The sequence below is a fragment of the Humulus lupulus genome, chromosome 3, assembly GCF_963169125.1.
Source record: "Humulus lupulus chromosome 3, drHumLupu1.1, whole genome shotgun sequence".
NCBI lineage: Eukaryota > Viridiplantae > Streptophyta > Magnoliopsida > Rosales > Cannabaceae > Humulus > Humulus lupulus.
The window spans coordinates 234,559,527-234,578,843 of NC_084795.1; positions in this window are offsets into that span (position 1 = coordinate 234,559,527).

Genomic DNA, 19,317 nt, shown 5'->3' on the forward strand with positions numbered 1-19,317 from the left:
AACATTCATAACTTCATAAAAAGAAACTATAAAGGAAATGTTGAAATACATAAATTCGGGGTATGGGATCCCATTGTTTTAAAAATAAAACATAACTTTAACTTAATTAAAATTTGTTACAAAGCCAAGTGTGGAAAATACGTAGAAAATATAATTAAAAAGACTGAAAACAACGTCATCCTCAAATCATTCACGTAGTCCACCGAATCCATTCTTCTTCAATACACAACCCCAAGCTGCCATGAATCCTTCCGCCGCCATAACTATTTTCCTGCATACATAAAAATAAAGGAATGAGCCTAATGCTCAACAAGGAAAATCTACTAAAAACATAAAACATACACATAAGCTATATCATAAACATATATTATAAACATATGTCATATACTACTACAATGGCCATTATACTACTTGGGGCTTGTAAACTAAACAAGTCATATGCCCAATAGGTTGGTGGGGCTTGTTAGCTAAGCAAGTCATATGCCAATAATTTATTGGGGCTTGTTAGCTATACAAGTCATATGCCCAAGGTTTATAAACATACTATACATAATGTTAACATATCATAACAACATAAGATAACATAACATAAGCATAACATATCATACAAACATATAAGATCTAACCTATTTTCCTTACCAATACCGGGATATGAGAACAAGGACGGGATTTGGTACACTCCTAAAAACCAACAATGAGAAGGTGAGAAATTCTAAAAGAAGGAGAGGAAAAAGAAATGAATGTAAACCACTGAGAAGAAGAGCTTACCGAAAGGAAACCTTAAGTTCAAAGAACTTAAATACATAACCATGAATGGAAAAACAATGAGTTAGGATCTGAATGGAAACTAAAAAACTAAAGAAACTAAAGAATTAAACTGAAATGAACTTAAGATTAGGAATACCTTTGAATGTATTAAAATCGAACTACACCTCGCTATCGAAAAACACACTGTTAACCTTACTTCCCAACTGTTTTTAAAGCTTAAAATGATAAAGCTTATAACCCAACCCAAGTGTTTATAACTCTAAAGTAAACCTAGCAATTTGAAGGCTCTAGACATAGCTTGGAGAATGAGAGAAATGGCTGGGTACTAGGTCCTATTTATAGAGTTCAAGGAGTGTAAAGATCTTATTTTAACTTGAATAAAAATAATGAATATTACTTGAATTTTTTTTTAATATTCGTTTTGCAGAAGCTTAAGACTCGGTCAAAAGGTTCAGAGGCTTGCTAAGAGGTTGAGTGTTGAAATCAGCTCGGTTTCAAAAATATTTGAAATATTTGCCCTAGAGCCGATATATCACCCATAGTAGGCGATATATCGCCTGGGCTTATATCCCGAGGCTCGTCGATGCATTTGTGCGAAGTTACGTGTTTTTCGTATTCCCCATATGGCAATATATCGCCCCTAGAGCTGCGATATATCGGCATACTACTACTACTACTACTACTACTACTACTACTACTACTACTACTACTACTACTATTATCTAACTAGCTAAGTAATGTTCTGGGACTCTACATTAGGAGCATGTTTAAGTTTCTTGTTGAGCCTCGGCTCATGGGTGCTTTGTGGAGTATGTAACGACCCAAAATTACTATTAAGGCTTAAGGGTCTTGATTAGTGTGCCGGGAGGGCATAATTGGAGGTTAAGAGAATTAATGGTAAGAAAGCATGAATGTGGGTATTGGATAAGTAATGCGGGCCCTGCTTGGATGGTAACGGCGTAATTGTAATTTTGGCCCGTTAGGGCATATATGTGAATGTGTGTGATAAATTGTTGAGACCACATTATTATGTGGATAGGTGGATATATATACGCATATGTGTGTGTTTGTAGCTTTCGGCACGAGGCGATCCTAGAGCTTGATAGCAGGAGAAGTCACAAAGGGGTTTAATAGTTAACTTTGGATAAGTCAGGGATATTATAGGTATCGGGTAGTTATTTAGACTATCGAGTTATGAAAATAAATATATGGAGATATATTTGAGGCTAGAAAGTCTAGGCGGGAATATTGGGGAATTTTACTGTTTTGGCCTCGGGGACGATTCCGGCACCCCGAGCCTTGGGAATTAACTTAGCAGATAAGATAAACTTAAGGAAACCCTTAGAGGAAAAATAAACCGACTCTTTTCAGCTATATATTCTACTCTATCTCTCTTAAGGAAAAACAAGGCAAAGGAACACTGAAATCTAAAGGGGAGCTGGGAATTTCTGGAAATTGAGGCTGGATCTTTGGGGCTTAGTTCAAGAATCATCCAAGGAATAGAATCAACACCAAGGTAAGCTATGAGTGTGTTTATGGTAGTTAAATTCTGTGATTATGCTGGGTTTTGAAGTGATTGTGGATTTTGACATTTAAGGGTTGAATTGAGGCTTAGAGCTTGGGAGTTAGCTCAGTTTTACTTGGGGGATTGATTCTGCAGCAAAGGTGAGTTTGGAATTAAGGTTTTAATGTTTGAATTTCTGAGATTTTCTGACTGGTTTTGAAGTTCTTGGGTGTGAGAGTTTCATAAATTAAAATGAGGTGTTGAGGGGTTTTAGCCTAGATTTCTGTTGGGTTTTACTGATTGGAAGCATGCTAGAGTGTTGGGATAATTTAGTTGTGTTAATGGGATTGTTCATAATGGGTTTGGATGAGGTTTTGGATGTTAGAAATGGTGTAAATTCTAGGTTCGAAGGGAAGGGCCGCGGCTCTGTTCTAGAGCGCTGCGGCCCTAGGATGAAGATGAGCCAGGATAGCTCGGCCAAGGGGGAGCGCCACGGTGCCCAAGGCAAGGGCCGCGGCGCATGTCTTCTCTCAGGGAGGGCCTTGGTTCTGTTTTGAGGGCAGGGCCGCAACCCTTAGACGCATACTTGAACGTTCAAGGTTTTAAAGTATGGGGATCGAGCCTAGGGTGCTCGGGATCAATCTCACCACCGTGCTTGGTGGGATTCGACTTCCCGGAAGCTAGTTTTGTACACGAAAACCTATATGTGAATATTAATGGAATCCATTATCTTGGTTGTGACTAGGTAATAAGCTAGGGCTCGGGAATGGATCGTGCTCGGGGGTCGTCCTTTCTAATTAAAGCACCTGGAATCAAGGTAAGAAAACTACACCTGTGTATGTGGATAGGATGGGACTAAGTGTTCCCTGTATTTGAATGTATTGTTATGTGATCATAATAAACCATGTAAATATGTTGGGACTAAGAGTTCCCTATAATCGTATGAATGTCATAAGGTGGTATTATGCCACGGGGACATGTGGTAACGGCCTAAGGGTGCCGAAATCCACATTTGCGCATATGGCACGGCTCGAACACTGGTATCCAAGGACAGCTTATTAATTACTGAGCTCGGTTAAGCTGGCCGAAGTCAGTGGGCATGTCACTGGAGTTGGCCTAAGCGAGCCAAAGGCAATGAATTAAATAGAGGGTGCAGCCTGCGGGCATTGACCCTAGTTATTGCTTGATATGTGTTTATTGTGATTATTGTCTGTGACTTAATGAGTATCTGGAGCTGGATTAATGGTTATTGATCAGTGTGTTGCCTTGAGTGAATTCTATGGCTCGATGGAACCAAATAGTGCTTTGTGGTTATTGGACTATGCTCTGTGAACTGTTAGCTGTTAATACTGTTATGTTATGATATTATGTTTTCTTGCTGGGCTTCGGCTCACGGGTGCTACATGGTGCAGGTAAGGCAAGCTGGCCATGGGTTGGAGAGCTCTAGGGGCGAGGTGTACATTGTCAGCTACTCGGCCACCACGGTCGAGGATTTGTATGGAAACGGAAACCTAAAGCGTATATTTTGCCATTAGAGTGGCTTAGTCATTTATTTGTAATTAAGAATTTTGTATTTACGTTATTTAAACCCTGATTTGGGATCCCATGTAACAAACATCCGTTTTAATAAAGTTTAACCGATTATAACCAAAATCCTTTTTAACCTAATCTTCTTGTGTCGTTAGATACACAGTTCGAACTAAATGACTTGATTAGCAAGTCTTGCACTATTTCAAACACACAGTGTAATGGTCTTGTTTGTCCAGGGCGTTACAGTGTAGGTACAGGAAAGGGAAGCTGAACCAACCATGAGTTGGAGAGCTTCAGTGGCGACGTGTACATATGCAGCTACCCGACCATCACGACCGGGGTTTCTTAGAGTAACTAAGGTCAAACTCTATTTTACCGCTTAGGTCAGCTTGTTGTAACTTTTGAGTTGTAATTAACCTTTTAAATGTTATTTTGGGATCCCATGTATGGAATTAAACGTTTTAATGAAATGGTTATTCCCTTTTCACCAAAATTGCTAACCCTAAACCGTCAATCATGTTTAGTTACACGTTTATGACCAAAAGACACGTTTAGAGAGTCTAGCACTGTCTAAAATACACAATGTAACGGTCTTGGCTTTCCAGGGCGTTACAACATGTGGCCTGTTATACGTGTTCCTTACAACTTGTCGATGTGGAAGTGTATGAAACCACTATCATTAATGTTGTCTCTTCTAATTCCAGGTCCTTCTTCACTTGGAAAAGATAATAATGTCTATATGAGACCTTTGTTGTGGACTATTAATGATTACCCAGCTTATGCTATGATGTTCATGTTTGTATTAAATGATCAAATCAAAGGTACATAGTGGAATATATGGACCCATTTTCATAAATATTAATACCAGCCAGGATCATATACATATATAAATATTAAATCACATACAAATAGATCAGGGATTACCTCTTGTAGCCTATCAAGTGTCCCTGAGTCTTTTTGTATAAATTAACGATCTTCCTATCCAGTGCTCTAAGATCTCACACCCTGATCTTCCAGACCAATCCTCAAACACACAAGGACCTGTGTGGGCACGTAGGATTCAAAAAGTTGATTTATGTGACTCCCTAGATGTACTCAACACATGAGATCTGGAGAGTTTTGACAGAGAGAAGGTTTAGAATAGTTTTCAGGTTTAGAGAAAATTATCGCTTTCGAGAGAGAGTCTGATTATCCATCATTCTTCTGAATATCATGTATATCAAATATAAAGATATTACTCTAATTAAATAATCTTTATTTAATTAAAATATAATTCAAATTAAAACTGATTATATATTTTCATTTAATTATCTATTTTAATCATATTTCAAAAGAATAATTAAATAACTGATTAAAGAAATATATTTGAAATTCAAAATTCAAATCTCAGGGATAAAATCCCTAATGCTAGGCGCCACACACTGTACTGTACAGTGTGTGTTGCCCAGTCCTATTAGGGTAGCCTTAATTTTCTCATTTGTTTATTTAATCAACTTTTAAGACAAGATATTTATTCCAACATAAATATCAGTTAATTTAAAATCAACATTATTTTAAAATATCAGTTTTAAATTAAATAAATAAATATCATATTATAAATAAGATATTTATTATTTTCTCTTTTTATATTAATCCAAACAAGATTAATATTAATTTTAACCTATAGTTTTTCAAAATAAAAACTATATAGTTAAATAATTAATTAATTCATAATTAATCAATTACCTATAATTATCAAATAATTATTTCCTTGCCTTGGAAAATAAATTCCTTTGCAATTTAGTCATTTCTCTTAACAAATCTTTCTTTTGACATCTTTACCTTTGACAGTGTAGGACAGAGGTGATTTGGGGACCATGGACCTATAATACGAAGCTCCAATAAATCAAATTATTAATCAAACTCTTTAATCTAATAATCTTATTTATTAATTCCATGATTACTCCACTATAAATATGGAATTGCACTCTAAGTATTTATAGAATTATATTTACAGAGTTTTATCTAGTAGTCCATTGATATAATTAATATATGTAGTTTTGTCCTCCATTATTGGTTGGTTAATTAGAGCTGGTCAAAATTACCATTTTATCCTTCTAATTAATTCTTTATCCTTATGTACCATTAATTCACTAGCGAATAATTAATCTATAATCTAATTATAGATTTGAGTTCAATAACTATTTAGTTCCAGGATCAACCCTTAAGGGAACCAATATTTGATCTGTTAGGAAAGCATGGATTCCAATATTATAATTCATGTTCCCAGCCATCCATGATATTGAATCTAAAAAAAAAAGTCATTGGCCTCATTATTCTAAGAGACCTTAACGAGTGAATAAAAAGATCCAATAAACATAAACAAGAGTTCATGAATACTCATGATTTAGATTGATCTACAAATGATCATCTATTATGACAAGAATTAAACATTTACATCAAACGACAAGTTTATAAAGATAATTAATTCTCATCGGTCCTGTCATATATAATCTCTATTATATACAACACATTTACTAAGATGTCTATCCACATCAATAATCTGAATCTAGATTACTTGCATCTTGTATATTCCTTAATTTAATATGTTAGTGACTTTTTTATTCATTATATATGATCTTAATTCTCTCGTACTAATACAAGATCATATTCTCATGAATGAATAGGGAATTTTCTTGATATTATTATATAATTAATTCAAACAATAATTATAACATTCAAATATAATAAAATTGTACTTTTATTTAAAACCAATAGAATGTCTTTACATGCTTTTAAGGCATTAATCCTAACAGTTCGGGTGGAACACAAAGGGGTACAAGGCGTGTCCCACTTGTAATGAGGAAACTCCCTCTGTAGGGATTTGGATTAAAATTTCTTACATTGGGCGTGGAAGGTTTCTTGATAGGATTCATGAGTGGAGGAATAAATGAGCATTATTTGATGGTAACAAGGAACTCAGGCCACTGCTAAAAAGTACAAAGGGATGATGTGTTGAGACAATTAGAGAATTTGTAGATTTGACAACCGAAGAAACACGAAGAATTTGGGGGTGTGAAACACAAAAGGGCTCCAACTGAACTTAATTGGTCGAAGAAAAGCATATTTTTTTAGCTTGATCATTGGAAGGAATTGTTTCTCAAACATAACTTGGACACAATGCACATTGAGAAGAATGTTTGTGACAGTGTCTTGGGTACTTTGTTGAACTTAGAGGGAAAGTCTAAAGATACATATAAGGCAAGACTTGACCTAGCGGACATGAAAATTAGGCAAAAACTCCATCTTTACAAGGAGGGGAACAAGTGGAATAAACTTCCTGCTAGTTACACCCTAAGTGTCTCCAAGCGTCGAGTTTTTGGTAAATTTGTGAAGTCGATGGAATTCTCGGATGGTTTTCTCGCAAACCTTTCACAGAATGTCAATGTCACAAACTTTTAATGTTAAAAACCTCGAAAAGATGGAGGGAGACATTATCACCATTTTGTGCAAGTTGGAAATGATTTTTCCTCTTTCCTTTTTTGACGTTATGGTACTTTGATTTTGCATCTATTGAAAGAGGCAATTCTTGGCGATCCTGTGCACTTCAGGTGGATGTATCCCATTGAATGTTTATTGGCGATTTACAAATAGTATGTCAAAAATCGTGCACGTCCGGAAGGTTCGATTGCAGAAGCTTACATGTGAACAAGGCCTTAACCTTTTGCTCAATGTACCTATGGGGTGACGAGACTTGATTCAATCAACCAGAAAGGAATGATGATCATGTTGAATCTCAACCTAATCAGGAGTATTCTATCTTTAAGGATATTGGTTGTCCATTTGGTAAGAGATCAAGTATGCTCTTGAATCTGCAGTTAAAGCAAAAGGCTGAGTGGTATATCTTCAACAATTGTACTGAAATTAATGAGTACCTTAGGTGTGCTTTCCAAACTTTTTCTTTAAATTTTTTTGGTTTATGTATCAGGTACTTTATGAAATCATAACTTTTATATTTTTTCGTAGTGAGCATATGGATGAGTTAAGAAGACGGGAGGGCTCGAACCTTGAAGTTTGACAAGAAGGTGAGTTTTCTCAGTGGTTCACAAATCGAGTAAGTATATTACTCTATTCTTATTTGAAACCACACTTAGTATATTGTCAACTAACCCAACAAAACTAATGTTGATATGTGAATCACTTATGTGAGTCAACACCTACTGATGTTAATGATGAATTGTATGCTCTTGCAAACAAATCAAGTGGCATTGTGTTCTCTTATCCAGGGATGATATTGAATGGCGTCAAATTTGTTGTCCATGGTCATGATGTGAACCTTAAAACATAAAATAGTGGTGTAATGGTGCCAAGTGAGGAAGGTGTGAATTAATATGGAATTTTGGAAGAAGTAATTCAATTGTCGTACTTGATGGGTTATATTGTTTCCTATTCAAGTATAGATGGTTCAATACAAGTAGAATTAACTTGGAATCCAATTTTACGAGCGTGTACGGGAAGGAAGAATGTTATAAGGATGATCATTTTTTCCTCGCATTGCAAGCGAAGTTGGTGTATTATCTTTGGGACATAAAAAATGAGGATGATTGGAGGCTCGTTAATGAATACATTCCAAGGAATGTGTGAGATTTCTCAGATAGAGATGTCAATGATACATAGACCACAAATGATATACCCATATTACAAGAAGTTAATTATTCATTATTTCAGTTGTGGGTGGAGCTTCCTATATTACACATTCTTCAGTATGATTGGGTTGATTTCAATCCAACTAAAGATTACAATGTCGATGATTTACTTTGGCCGAGTATGAAGACAATGAGGATGATTACAATGTACTAGTCGATAGTGATAGTGGTATCTGTAATGATGTTGTAGTTAGTGATGATGAGGACGGTGCTTTTTAATTTGAATGAATATTTGTAACTTCTTGTCTAATTCAATGACTTACTCTATTTATTATCAGTTTATTGCATCATGCTAGTTACTTTATATATTCACAAAATTAGAATTTAAATATTAAAATATATTAATGAATGAATATTTCAATTTAGTATAGACAAAACAAGTAATGACACCGGTGGTGGTTCCAAGAGGGGTCGAGGAGCTTATTATTGCGCCAATATTGAGAAGGAGCTCGCCAAGAAAAAGTTGAGCCACCTGGTTGTAGAGTTTGATGAACAAACTGGTAGAGCTATTAGAACGTACGACAAGTGGTTCAACAACTTTGTGACCTATTTTTTGCGTGAGACTATACCCCCAGCTACACTAAGTTTGGAGCAAGTATCAGCAGCTGGTCGAGAATTCATTCGTTGGAGGTTATCTGTAAGTGTATTACTAAATTTTGAAGAAATTACAAATAATTATTTTTGACATCTTCATAATATTTTAACAAACTCCAAAATTGTGATTGTAGGACAAATTCATTTGTCCAGAAGGTAATCTAGTAATTAACTATGCTATGGGAAGGCTAATGAAGAAGAATCTAAGTGACTGGAATTATACGATGAAAAAGCACTGGATTAAGGTTGGGGGAGAGGTGGACAACGAGAGAGCCAAGGCCCAACCTGATACTGGTGTTACTCCTTCTGACTGGACAACTCTTTGCGATTATTGGTGTTATGATGGTCACTAGGTATAGTTCAGTTTTTAAATTAAAGTTTCATTATAATTTTACAATCTAAATTAATGAGTATTATTTTGTGTTTGAAGTGTATATTGAAGAGAAATAAAGAGGCTCAGGAAAAATTCCCATACCAGGAGGACACAGCTCCAAATACATTGTTGCACATGTTTATGATCACGTAAGTTATAATAACAGACATCTATTGTGTAACAAAAATTTTATAGTGATGACAGTGTTCTAACAATTTATTTTTCTTAGATCGACTCATCTACTGACCAATTTTCAAGCATGATCGACACATTCAAGTAGCTCTACAAGAAGAATGACAAGTGGCTTATCGACGAAGCAGCGGCGATATATGTAATGTTGCCTAACCTTAACTCTATTAAAATGTGTATTAATTTAAAAGGTCATTATGATGTAACTAAAAGTTTAGTAAATAATTAGTAATTGAAAATGGATTATTATTAATTTGTAAAATAATTGTTAATTTTATTAATTAATTTAATAACAATTAAAACTTTATGATCTATGTGTCAATATCTTTATGATTAATGGTTGTCGACCAAGAAAGAAAAATAACGTAACTAAATTTGTCCTCGCGTATGGGAGCTTATGGGCTAAGTTAATTTGGTCGTGGGAATCCATATATGAATCAGAACTATGTAGATATTGATGATATATATGCTAAGAGTGGTTTATTTCTTGGGGAATTTTCGTCTCGTATAATTATTCTTGCCTAACTCTACGTCTCCCCATAAATGAACCGCTCTAAGCATATATATCAGCAATATTTGCAAAGTTCTGATTCAGATATGGATTATTGTGCTCAAATAACTTAGCCCATTTTCTCTCATATGAGGGAACAAACTTACTTACATGGTTTTCCAATCATTGGTTTGCAACCATTAATGATGGGGTGTTGGCATATAGATAATAAAGATCTACTTTCAAATGAAATAACAAATAACTTTGCTTTATAAATGTTCATATTGTTTAGTTATTTTCTTTATAAGTTAAGTTTTCTTTCAATGTTATACTTGACTCTAATATATGTATTTTTTATTGTGGAGAGAGAGATGATTGAGCATCGCAGAATGCACCCGCTGCATCGTCTGATGCTTCCTATGTTGGCGACCATGTTGAGGATGAGTTCCCGCTTGATATGGACATTGACACTGATGTCCTTGGGCCATGCTCGTGTTACAAGAAAAGTCTTGGGGAATTGCCTAGGCTCAAGGAAATTGGCCAGAAGCAGGCAACACCCTCATCCTTATCACAAATGGTTGAGCAAGGGTCACTTTCAATGGAGGCAATAATCAAGGAAAATCAGAGGCTTAAGAATCGTCAATGCCATCAGCAACACTTGCTTAGTGCTTTGGTGAAGCAGATGAGAACTATGGTGCCTGATTTTACTGTAGAATTGGCACCAGAAGATGACGATGACGATGATGATGACTATGACTATGACGATGACAACGGTGCAACTGACGGAGGTGAGAATGAGGACGCCAATCCACATTTGTAGAGCACTTTTTTTAATTCTAGTATATATTATTAAATACAATGAACAAGTTAATGGTTTTAAAGAATAAATAGCATTTTCCCCCTGAACTTTTGACACTGCTAGATTGTGCCCCCTAAAATATATAGTCTTTTAAAATTTTCCCCTGAACTATTGATACTATCAGATCGTGCCCCCTGTTACGATTAACATAAAATAATTAATATTTTTGCCCCCCAAACATTGACAACTACCAAATTGTGCCCATTTTAATTATAAAATTTTTAAAATTTATTATTCTATTAGTTCTTACAAAATTAATGAAAAATTATTAAAAAAATTCAATAAAAGTCTAAAATTATTTAAAATTCCTTTTAAATACATTAAAGTTTAAAAACATTTTTTAAAAAGAAAAACTAAATTATTACAATTAAAAAAAACATATTCCCTTCTTTTTCTTTCTTCTTTTTTATTAGTTTTTCTAACTACTTTCTATTCTTTCAATTTTGCCCCCTAAAATTATTTTAAAAATTAAATATATAGAAAATATTATAATTTAAAATGTACTAATTATAAAATAAATATATAAAACTTAATTGATTTAAAATATTGGGAAAAAATGAAAGAATAGAAAGTAATTAGAAAAATATATTAAACAAAATAAAGAAGAAGAAGGAATATGTTTTTTTTTTGTAACAATTTAGTTTTTCTTTTAAAAAATATTTTTCAAACATAAATGTATTTAAAATGAATTTAAATAATTTTATTCTTTCATTGAATTTTTTTTAATTATTTAAGAATTAATTAGATAAATAGATTTTTAAATTTTTATATTTAAATGGGGTACAATTTGGTAGTTGTCAAAAGTTCGGAGGTAAAAATATTAATTATTTTATGCAAATCATAACAGGGGGCACGATCTGATAGAATCAATAGTTTAGAGAGAAATTTTAACAGACCTTATATTTTAGGGGGCACAATCTGGTAGTGTCAAAGTTCAAGGGGCAAAAATGTTGTTTATTCTAGTTTTAATTTAGTACCATTGACTACTTTTTTTTTCATGTTTGTTACATTTGTGGAGACAATTAACAAATTAATAATTTTAATTTAATTAATATTAGTACAAATGAATTTTTAATTTAATTTTTAACAATTAATCAATTAATTGAATTTAATATAAATAATATTTATTAAAAATAAAATTATTAAATAATAAATAATTTAATAATTATAATTTGTTTTAATTGATAAATCAAAAGTTAAAAATATTACTTTTGTATGTGCAAAATTGCGCTGGCAAAAAACTAAGTCAGTAAAATGCACCAACTTTTACGACCACAATTTTGAAACGTTTGTCGGCACAATATTACGTTGGAAAAGGTTTTACTTTTGATGGTGCATTATCATGCCAGCAAAAGTATTTTCCCCTATTCTGTGAATACCACTTCTTCTTGGTGTGCCTCTCGTTTGGCGTCGCATTATTACGCCAGGAAAAGGTTCTTTTACCGGTGCATTTCATTTTGCGCTGGCAAAAGTCATATTAGCGATGAAACTTCGGCGATAGCCTTTCCCAGTGCAAAACCGTGCTGGCAAAATATTTTTTTGTAGTGTTTACACCAATTTTGTCTTAATTATAATAAATTAATAAACAAACTATATATATTTTAACATTAAAAAAATATTTGAGATTTGTTTTAAAAATAAAAAATCAATTGATTATTCTAACTGTTGACCTGTGAAATTGGTCAACGGTCGTATGTACAGTATACGACACATTTTGAACGAAATTAATCAAATAAACAACAGAGTACGATTATCTTAAATAAACACACAGAAATTTTATAGTGGTTCAGCCCTGTTCTCATAAACAGTAATAACCTAATCCACTTAGTCTTTAGTATTGAATTACTCGACAATTACAAGTATGAACTGATGAGTTCACTCGTAAGATAAATTTTTCTCCCGAAATTCCAGAAAGAGAGATCCCTTGAAATGAAGCCTTGGGTCCTTTATTTATAGTACCCAGGGGCTGTTACATGACCAGTAATACTGGGATCGTGGTTTGGTACACGATTATCAGGTAGTGGAGATACGTGTCCACCTCCCCATTATCATGAGATCGTGGGACTTCTCGTTATTTTTCTGGATCGTGGTAGACAATGCACAATTGAAACTTCTAGGAAAATGTTAAGTCTCTGTTGGTATATGAGACTTAGGTGCTAGGCCCGATGACCAGAGCTTGGGTGCTAGGCCTGATTACCCTCTGGGTGTTGGACCTATGACCTTCTAGGTGTTGGACTTGTTGATCCTCTGGGTGCTAGACCTGTGACCTTCTGGGTGCTAAGCCTGCTGATCTCAGTTTGAACCAAAGTGAGTATTTTTCAGTGAAGTGTACTTGGGGGTTTAGGCCGACCACCCTATAAAAAATAGGGTGGGCCGACCACCCAGGTGGTTCTTGAGCATGTTAGGCAAACCACCCTAGGGGTTGGGGTCAGGCCGACCACCCCTAGGGGTTCTTAGGCATACTGGGGTTGACCACTCCTGAGGTAGGGGTTAGGCCGACCACCCCTAGGGGCTCTTGGATGTACTGGGACCGACCACCCCTAGGGTAGGGGTTAGGCCGACCACCCCAAGGGAGTTTAGGCCTAGTCGACTTCCCTATAGGTCCTGGACCTATCTTTTTTGCCAGTCGGTGTTTTCTCAATACTTCGTCGTTTTCCCCTGATTTGTGATGTCACGTGCTACATTCTTATTCGCCACGTCATCCTTGTATTTTTTAGGGATAACATTTGCCCCCCAAGTTTATTGTAATGTATTCAACATTATGGTAAACCTAATCCAGGCCCGAGAAACATTTCGTAGCAGTACTTAAATAGTCAAGTCCCTCGGGACATTACATAGTACTTTTTTAAATATCGATAATTTGCTCAGCACAAATTTTTCAGGGATAATTAGTAATTCCTAACAATAATTAGGTTTTTCAAGGAAAAATAATTTCTAAAAATCCAGTATATTTTTCAACGAAATTTGAAATCCTAAAAATATAACATATTTTTCAAGGAGTTTTGACGTCTTAAAAAGATAATATATTTTTCAAGGATATTAATTCCTAAAAATAAAAAATATTTTTCAAGGAATTTTAATTCCTAAAAATATAAGATATTTTTCAAGGAATTTGATTTCCTAAAAATATAGATATTTTTCAAGGAAATTTGAATTCCTAAAAATATCTTGTCTTCCTGAGAGGTTTTAAGTAGGCTCACTTCTCACTTCATTGCTCTGTGCGCCTCACCCATAGGAGTTTCCAAGCCTGATTTCTTCAATTCTTCATCAAACTCAGATCTTTGGTAAGTACTTTCTCCTAATCCTTACACCATTTCATTTAAATGTGCTTAGATTTAGAGGAAATACTTTGGATCTTTGAGGAATTTTGTCTGAATCTTCTTGTTTTGTTTTATTTTGATCCAAAATAATTGATTTATTTGAATCAAGTTGAGATTTCTATATGAAATTCCTTAGCCTGGATGATTTTCAGGGTTATAAACCCTAGCAAATGCGACTTTAAGTTTGTGAAACCTAGGATAGGCGATTTCCAGGGATGTCTATTACCTCATGGGCCGACCACCCTAGGGCTTCATCATGGGCCGAGCACCTCCAAGGCTTCTCTTCCTTTGCCTTATGCGATTTCCAGGTTTAGGGATTAGGGTTAGGGCCGACCACCCCTAGAGTTTCCAATCATGGGCCAAGTACCTCCAGGGCTTCCCTTTACTTTCTTTATGCGATTTCCAGGTCTAGGATTAGGGTTAGGGCGGACCACCCCTTTGAGATTCCATCATGGGCCGAGCAGTGATTACCTCATGGGTCGACCACCACACCCTTGGGCGATTTTTAGGGATCTAGGGTGGTCGGCCCAAGCATAAGCCGACCACCTGGGACCCTAAAAATATTTTTTTATCTTCTCAACTGATCTCTTTGGGGTCTTCATTATACTGTGGAAATTATTTTTATTGGAGAGTTGAACTTTAGTCCTCTAGCATTTTTCTGAGGTTTGCATCCCTGGGGTGGTCGGCCTAAGGTGGTAGGCCGACCACCTATGCCCTATCTTTCATGTTATATAATCTTATGGATACAGGGTGGTTGGCCCAGGTTTAGTCTCACTGGGCCGACCCCCTATATAGACTTTTTCTCATGTTTTCTTCATTTTTTGGCTCCTTAGTTCATGGATATGCCCCCAGCTATTGGCTTTAGTATGTTTACTTACTAACTTTACTCTTTATTTCTGTTCTATTGCAGATGTCTAGCTCCTCCTCACCAAACAAGTCAGTAAGCGAGCACACTCCCCAGGAGTTCTTGGAAAGGGTGAAAAGGATTCTCCCTCGCTCCACTTTATATTTGTTCAGTGAGGAAGATTTCTTGAAAAGGCACTACCCAATGGCAAGAGTAAAACAGATGACTCGGAAACCCTCTGAATATGATCCTCATATTTCCAAGCACATCACTTAGGGCTCCTCGCTTGATTCTTCTCAGATCTCCTCTCAACACAGTACGCCCTGCAGCTCTCAAGACACAACTCAACAAAGTCATTCTTCTCAATGGGATAGGTCAGGTCAGCGAGACTCATTGTAACATCCTTTGCAGCAAAATACTAGTCGAGCTCCTCATTCATTTTCTTCTCAGTAAGAACATATTGAGGGCTCTCATCGCTATGCTACTCATCCTCAGGAGCGTTCTATTCATAGGTTTCGGCCTAAGGTGGTTCGCACTCCTTCCAAGAGCAAGACAGTCTCGCCAGCTGCGCTGCTGAAGAAGAGACGACAAAAGGACTGCCAGTCATCAGATTCTGGGGCCACCTTAGTAGTGAGATCATATGGAAACCGGTTGAGAAGCCTCGCCCAGCTGATTATGAGGTTTTTGGGTTCAAGGGGACAGCCTCTGACATGACTAAAGAGAAGGTAAAGAACTTAAGGAAGACCTTTGACCTCTCCAGCGTGTCTATTACTATCCTCGGTCCAGATGATAGAGCTGAGGAGCCCCCTTTGGGTATGTGCGCTTGGACACGTTCTGTCATTAAGTTTGGCGCCCCACTTCCTCTTCATCTATACTTTTGTAGTGTTGTAGACTATTTTGGTATTAGTCCTTCTCAACTAGCTCCTAATGCAATCTTGGTCTTATCTACATTATACATTATCTATCACCGCAGAAAATGGGCTGCTCCAGTGTCTCACGAGATCCACAACCTGTTTGACCTGAAGACAAACCCTTCTCAGTGCAACTCGGGGTATTTCCACTTCCACCATTATATGAGAGAGGGTACCAACACCTTCTTGGAAGAGATCTCTGGAAATAGCAAGGCATTTAGATACGCCGACAACTATTTCTTTACTAAGGACGCAGAGGCCAATTACTCCAAGTATAAGCACGTTGGGCCTTTTTATAGATTGCTCCCGACCCAAACTATGATAGTTAGGGCCAAGGCACTGATTGCCATGAACCCTGAGGAGAAGAATGTCAAGACCCTCGTTACTTTAGAGAACCTTAGGAAGGTGGGGCTGCTTCCTCCTACTATAGCTGATGTCCTGGATGACGATGGTCCCAAGCCCGTGATCACCATAGACTCCCCGAGAACCATTCATGTCAAGGAGGTACCCCCTTCGCCGGTGCCAGCTGAACATGAGGGTGGTGAAGTGGGTGCATCTATCGCGTACTCATCACTTGCTTCAGACGACTTTGATGAGACTACGTTCGAACCTGAATCTCATTCAGAAGGTTAAAAATTTTATCATATTTATTTTAGGATTCATCTATGCTTAATATCCTTCTAACATTTGATCTTCTTTTGCAGGCTCAGACATGTTTGGTTTTGTTCATACCCAGTAGAGGTCGACTCCCACCGAGGCTAGTCCTTCTATTTGAGTGGCAAAAAGGGCCAGGCTTGAGGCTGAGTCAGTCATGGAGGTTCCTCCTGGGGTGTCTCCTCTGACTCCTTTGGCATCTAGTCCAATTCTTTTGGCGACTATTCCTGTCACAGAGGTAGAGCCATCTTTGTTTGCACCAGTTCCTCCCATTTTCACTGATGCGGGTGCTTCTTGTTCTGCGACTGCTCCCTTATCTGAGCCACATCAGTCTGATATACAAAACTTAGGTGCCCTCATGGACCGAGTGTCTCATCTGGAGCAGACGACAACAACTTTTAATGGGATTAAGAATGAGGACTTGAACACCATTCTAACGAAGTCACTCCTAGACATTCAGAGTGTGAGTCCTTTACAATCTCTTCTTGCCTTATTAGCTTGTGCTTTGGTGTTTATCTAACACTTGTATGTTTTTTGCAGGCATTGATGCTAGTCTCTCATGGCCGTGATAGGTCTATGGAGTATACCTCTATGCTCTCCAACCTTCATTCTGAGCTTGAAGCTGTCCGCCAAGAGGTGCTAGACCTTAGGCGCATTCTTGGCTCTAGGGATGCTGACATTGCTTCAAAGGATGAAGAGATCAACACCATTCATAGTACCGTGGTGCTCAAATAGCAGGAAGTGATTGAGTTGAATCTCAGTATAACCCAGATGGAGGGGAAACTTGCCGATCAGCTCCAACAGTCTGAAGCTGAGAAAGAGAAGCTGATTGCTGACATGGACCAATTGCGGAAGGATTATCTTGTTGAGAAGGAGCAAGAGGTCAAAACTTTTTGGGACAAGGCTTGAGAGGAGTATTCAGAGACAACTTTCTCTTGCTTCTACTTGATCTGGAAGTCCAACAAAGATATGAACTTGGATTTCCTTTCTGAGAAGACGTGAGCGAATGAGCTTAAGAAGTGTCTGGCTTGTGAGGCTGCCGAGGCTCAGGGTGGTCTTTCAGATGATACTCCTTGCCCTAGTTAGTCTTCTTTTGGTCTTTTATTCTTTGTCTTTATTTTTGTGCCATTGGTGGGGCACCTAGTACTTGACAATTTTTACATATGACATTTTATGCTTTTATGCTTTTTTGTTATAAGTACTCAATGTATTGATTGAAATTTTTTATTTCCAATGCTTACTAAGTATATCAACTCACAACCCTCATTGGTTCAGGTATCTGTATACTCTTAACACATGTATTTTAAATGCCATACTAAGCTTACTCCTTTACGTGTTTCATGCTAACAACCATGGTAATGTGAGTAGTATGATACTTCACCAAGTACCATGAATAAAATAGGTCAACCACCCTATGGGTGATAGGCCGACTACCTTATAGGATTGATTATTTGGCCGACCACCCTATAAAGGACTTGGCTAGGATTCTCCCTACCAATGCCTTTTTTGTTTTTGTTTTTTGCATTTTCGAAACATATGTTGAACAAATGTCCTAGAAAAATTTGAGCTTGCTTAGTACTTAAGGTCACATCCTCATTGCTTATGTATACCCTGATCGGTATGTACTATATGCCCCCAAGTGATCATGGGTTTAAAATCCTTGGTCACTTGCCACTTGACCATGCCTTGCTTCGAGCATTTAGACATATAATACTATCATTTTCACCCAATGATGCAAGAAGCAAATGCTTGTCCCTCATTGGTAGTCGGGTGATGGTTTCGTACTTAGTAGTATTGATACCTATACACAGATGCATATTGTGTAGCAAGTGTCGATCACGATCTACGTAATCTCTCATGTACTCATTATAATGATTGTAGAAAGAAGTGTCTAAGTTGGACCAACTAGGTCTAGATGGGCTAATCGACCCTGTAACGAGTCTTAGATCAAATTATCGATCTGTCCCTCATGGACCAGATTTGATTATGATCCGATGATGGCGATTGGTCTTTGAACCAGTCTCTTTTTTGATCGTATGGGTCGATAGGTTCATCAAGAACCATGATCGAACGTGATCAAATATGTTGGCGACAAGGTCCTCGGACCAGTCTCTTGTTCGGAGCGTATGGATCGATAGGCTCCTCAAGAACTAAGATCGAACATGATCCATAAATTTGGCGACAAGGTCCTCAGACCTGTCTCTCATTTGGATCGTATGGGTCGATAGGTTCCTCAAGAACCAAGATCGAACATGATATGATAACTTGACGACAAGGTCCTAGGACCTGTCTGTAACGCCCCAAAATCCCTAATGTGGCTTAATGCCTGGATTAGGGGGCCAGGATGACCATAATTGATTTATTATGCAATTAAATGATTATATGCATGATTATGTGAGTTATATTATTATATGATGGTAAATGCATGCATGTGAGTCCATTTTTCATTATAAGGGCATTTTGGTAATTTGGCCCATTGAGGGCATATTTGTATATTTTCATGCATGTTGGTGAATTATGGATGAGGCCACATTATAATGTGGATTTTTTCGAGCTATTCGGCATGAGGCGATCTTTGAATACAAGTTAGCGGTTT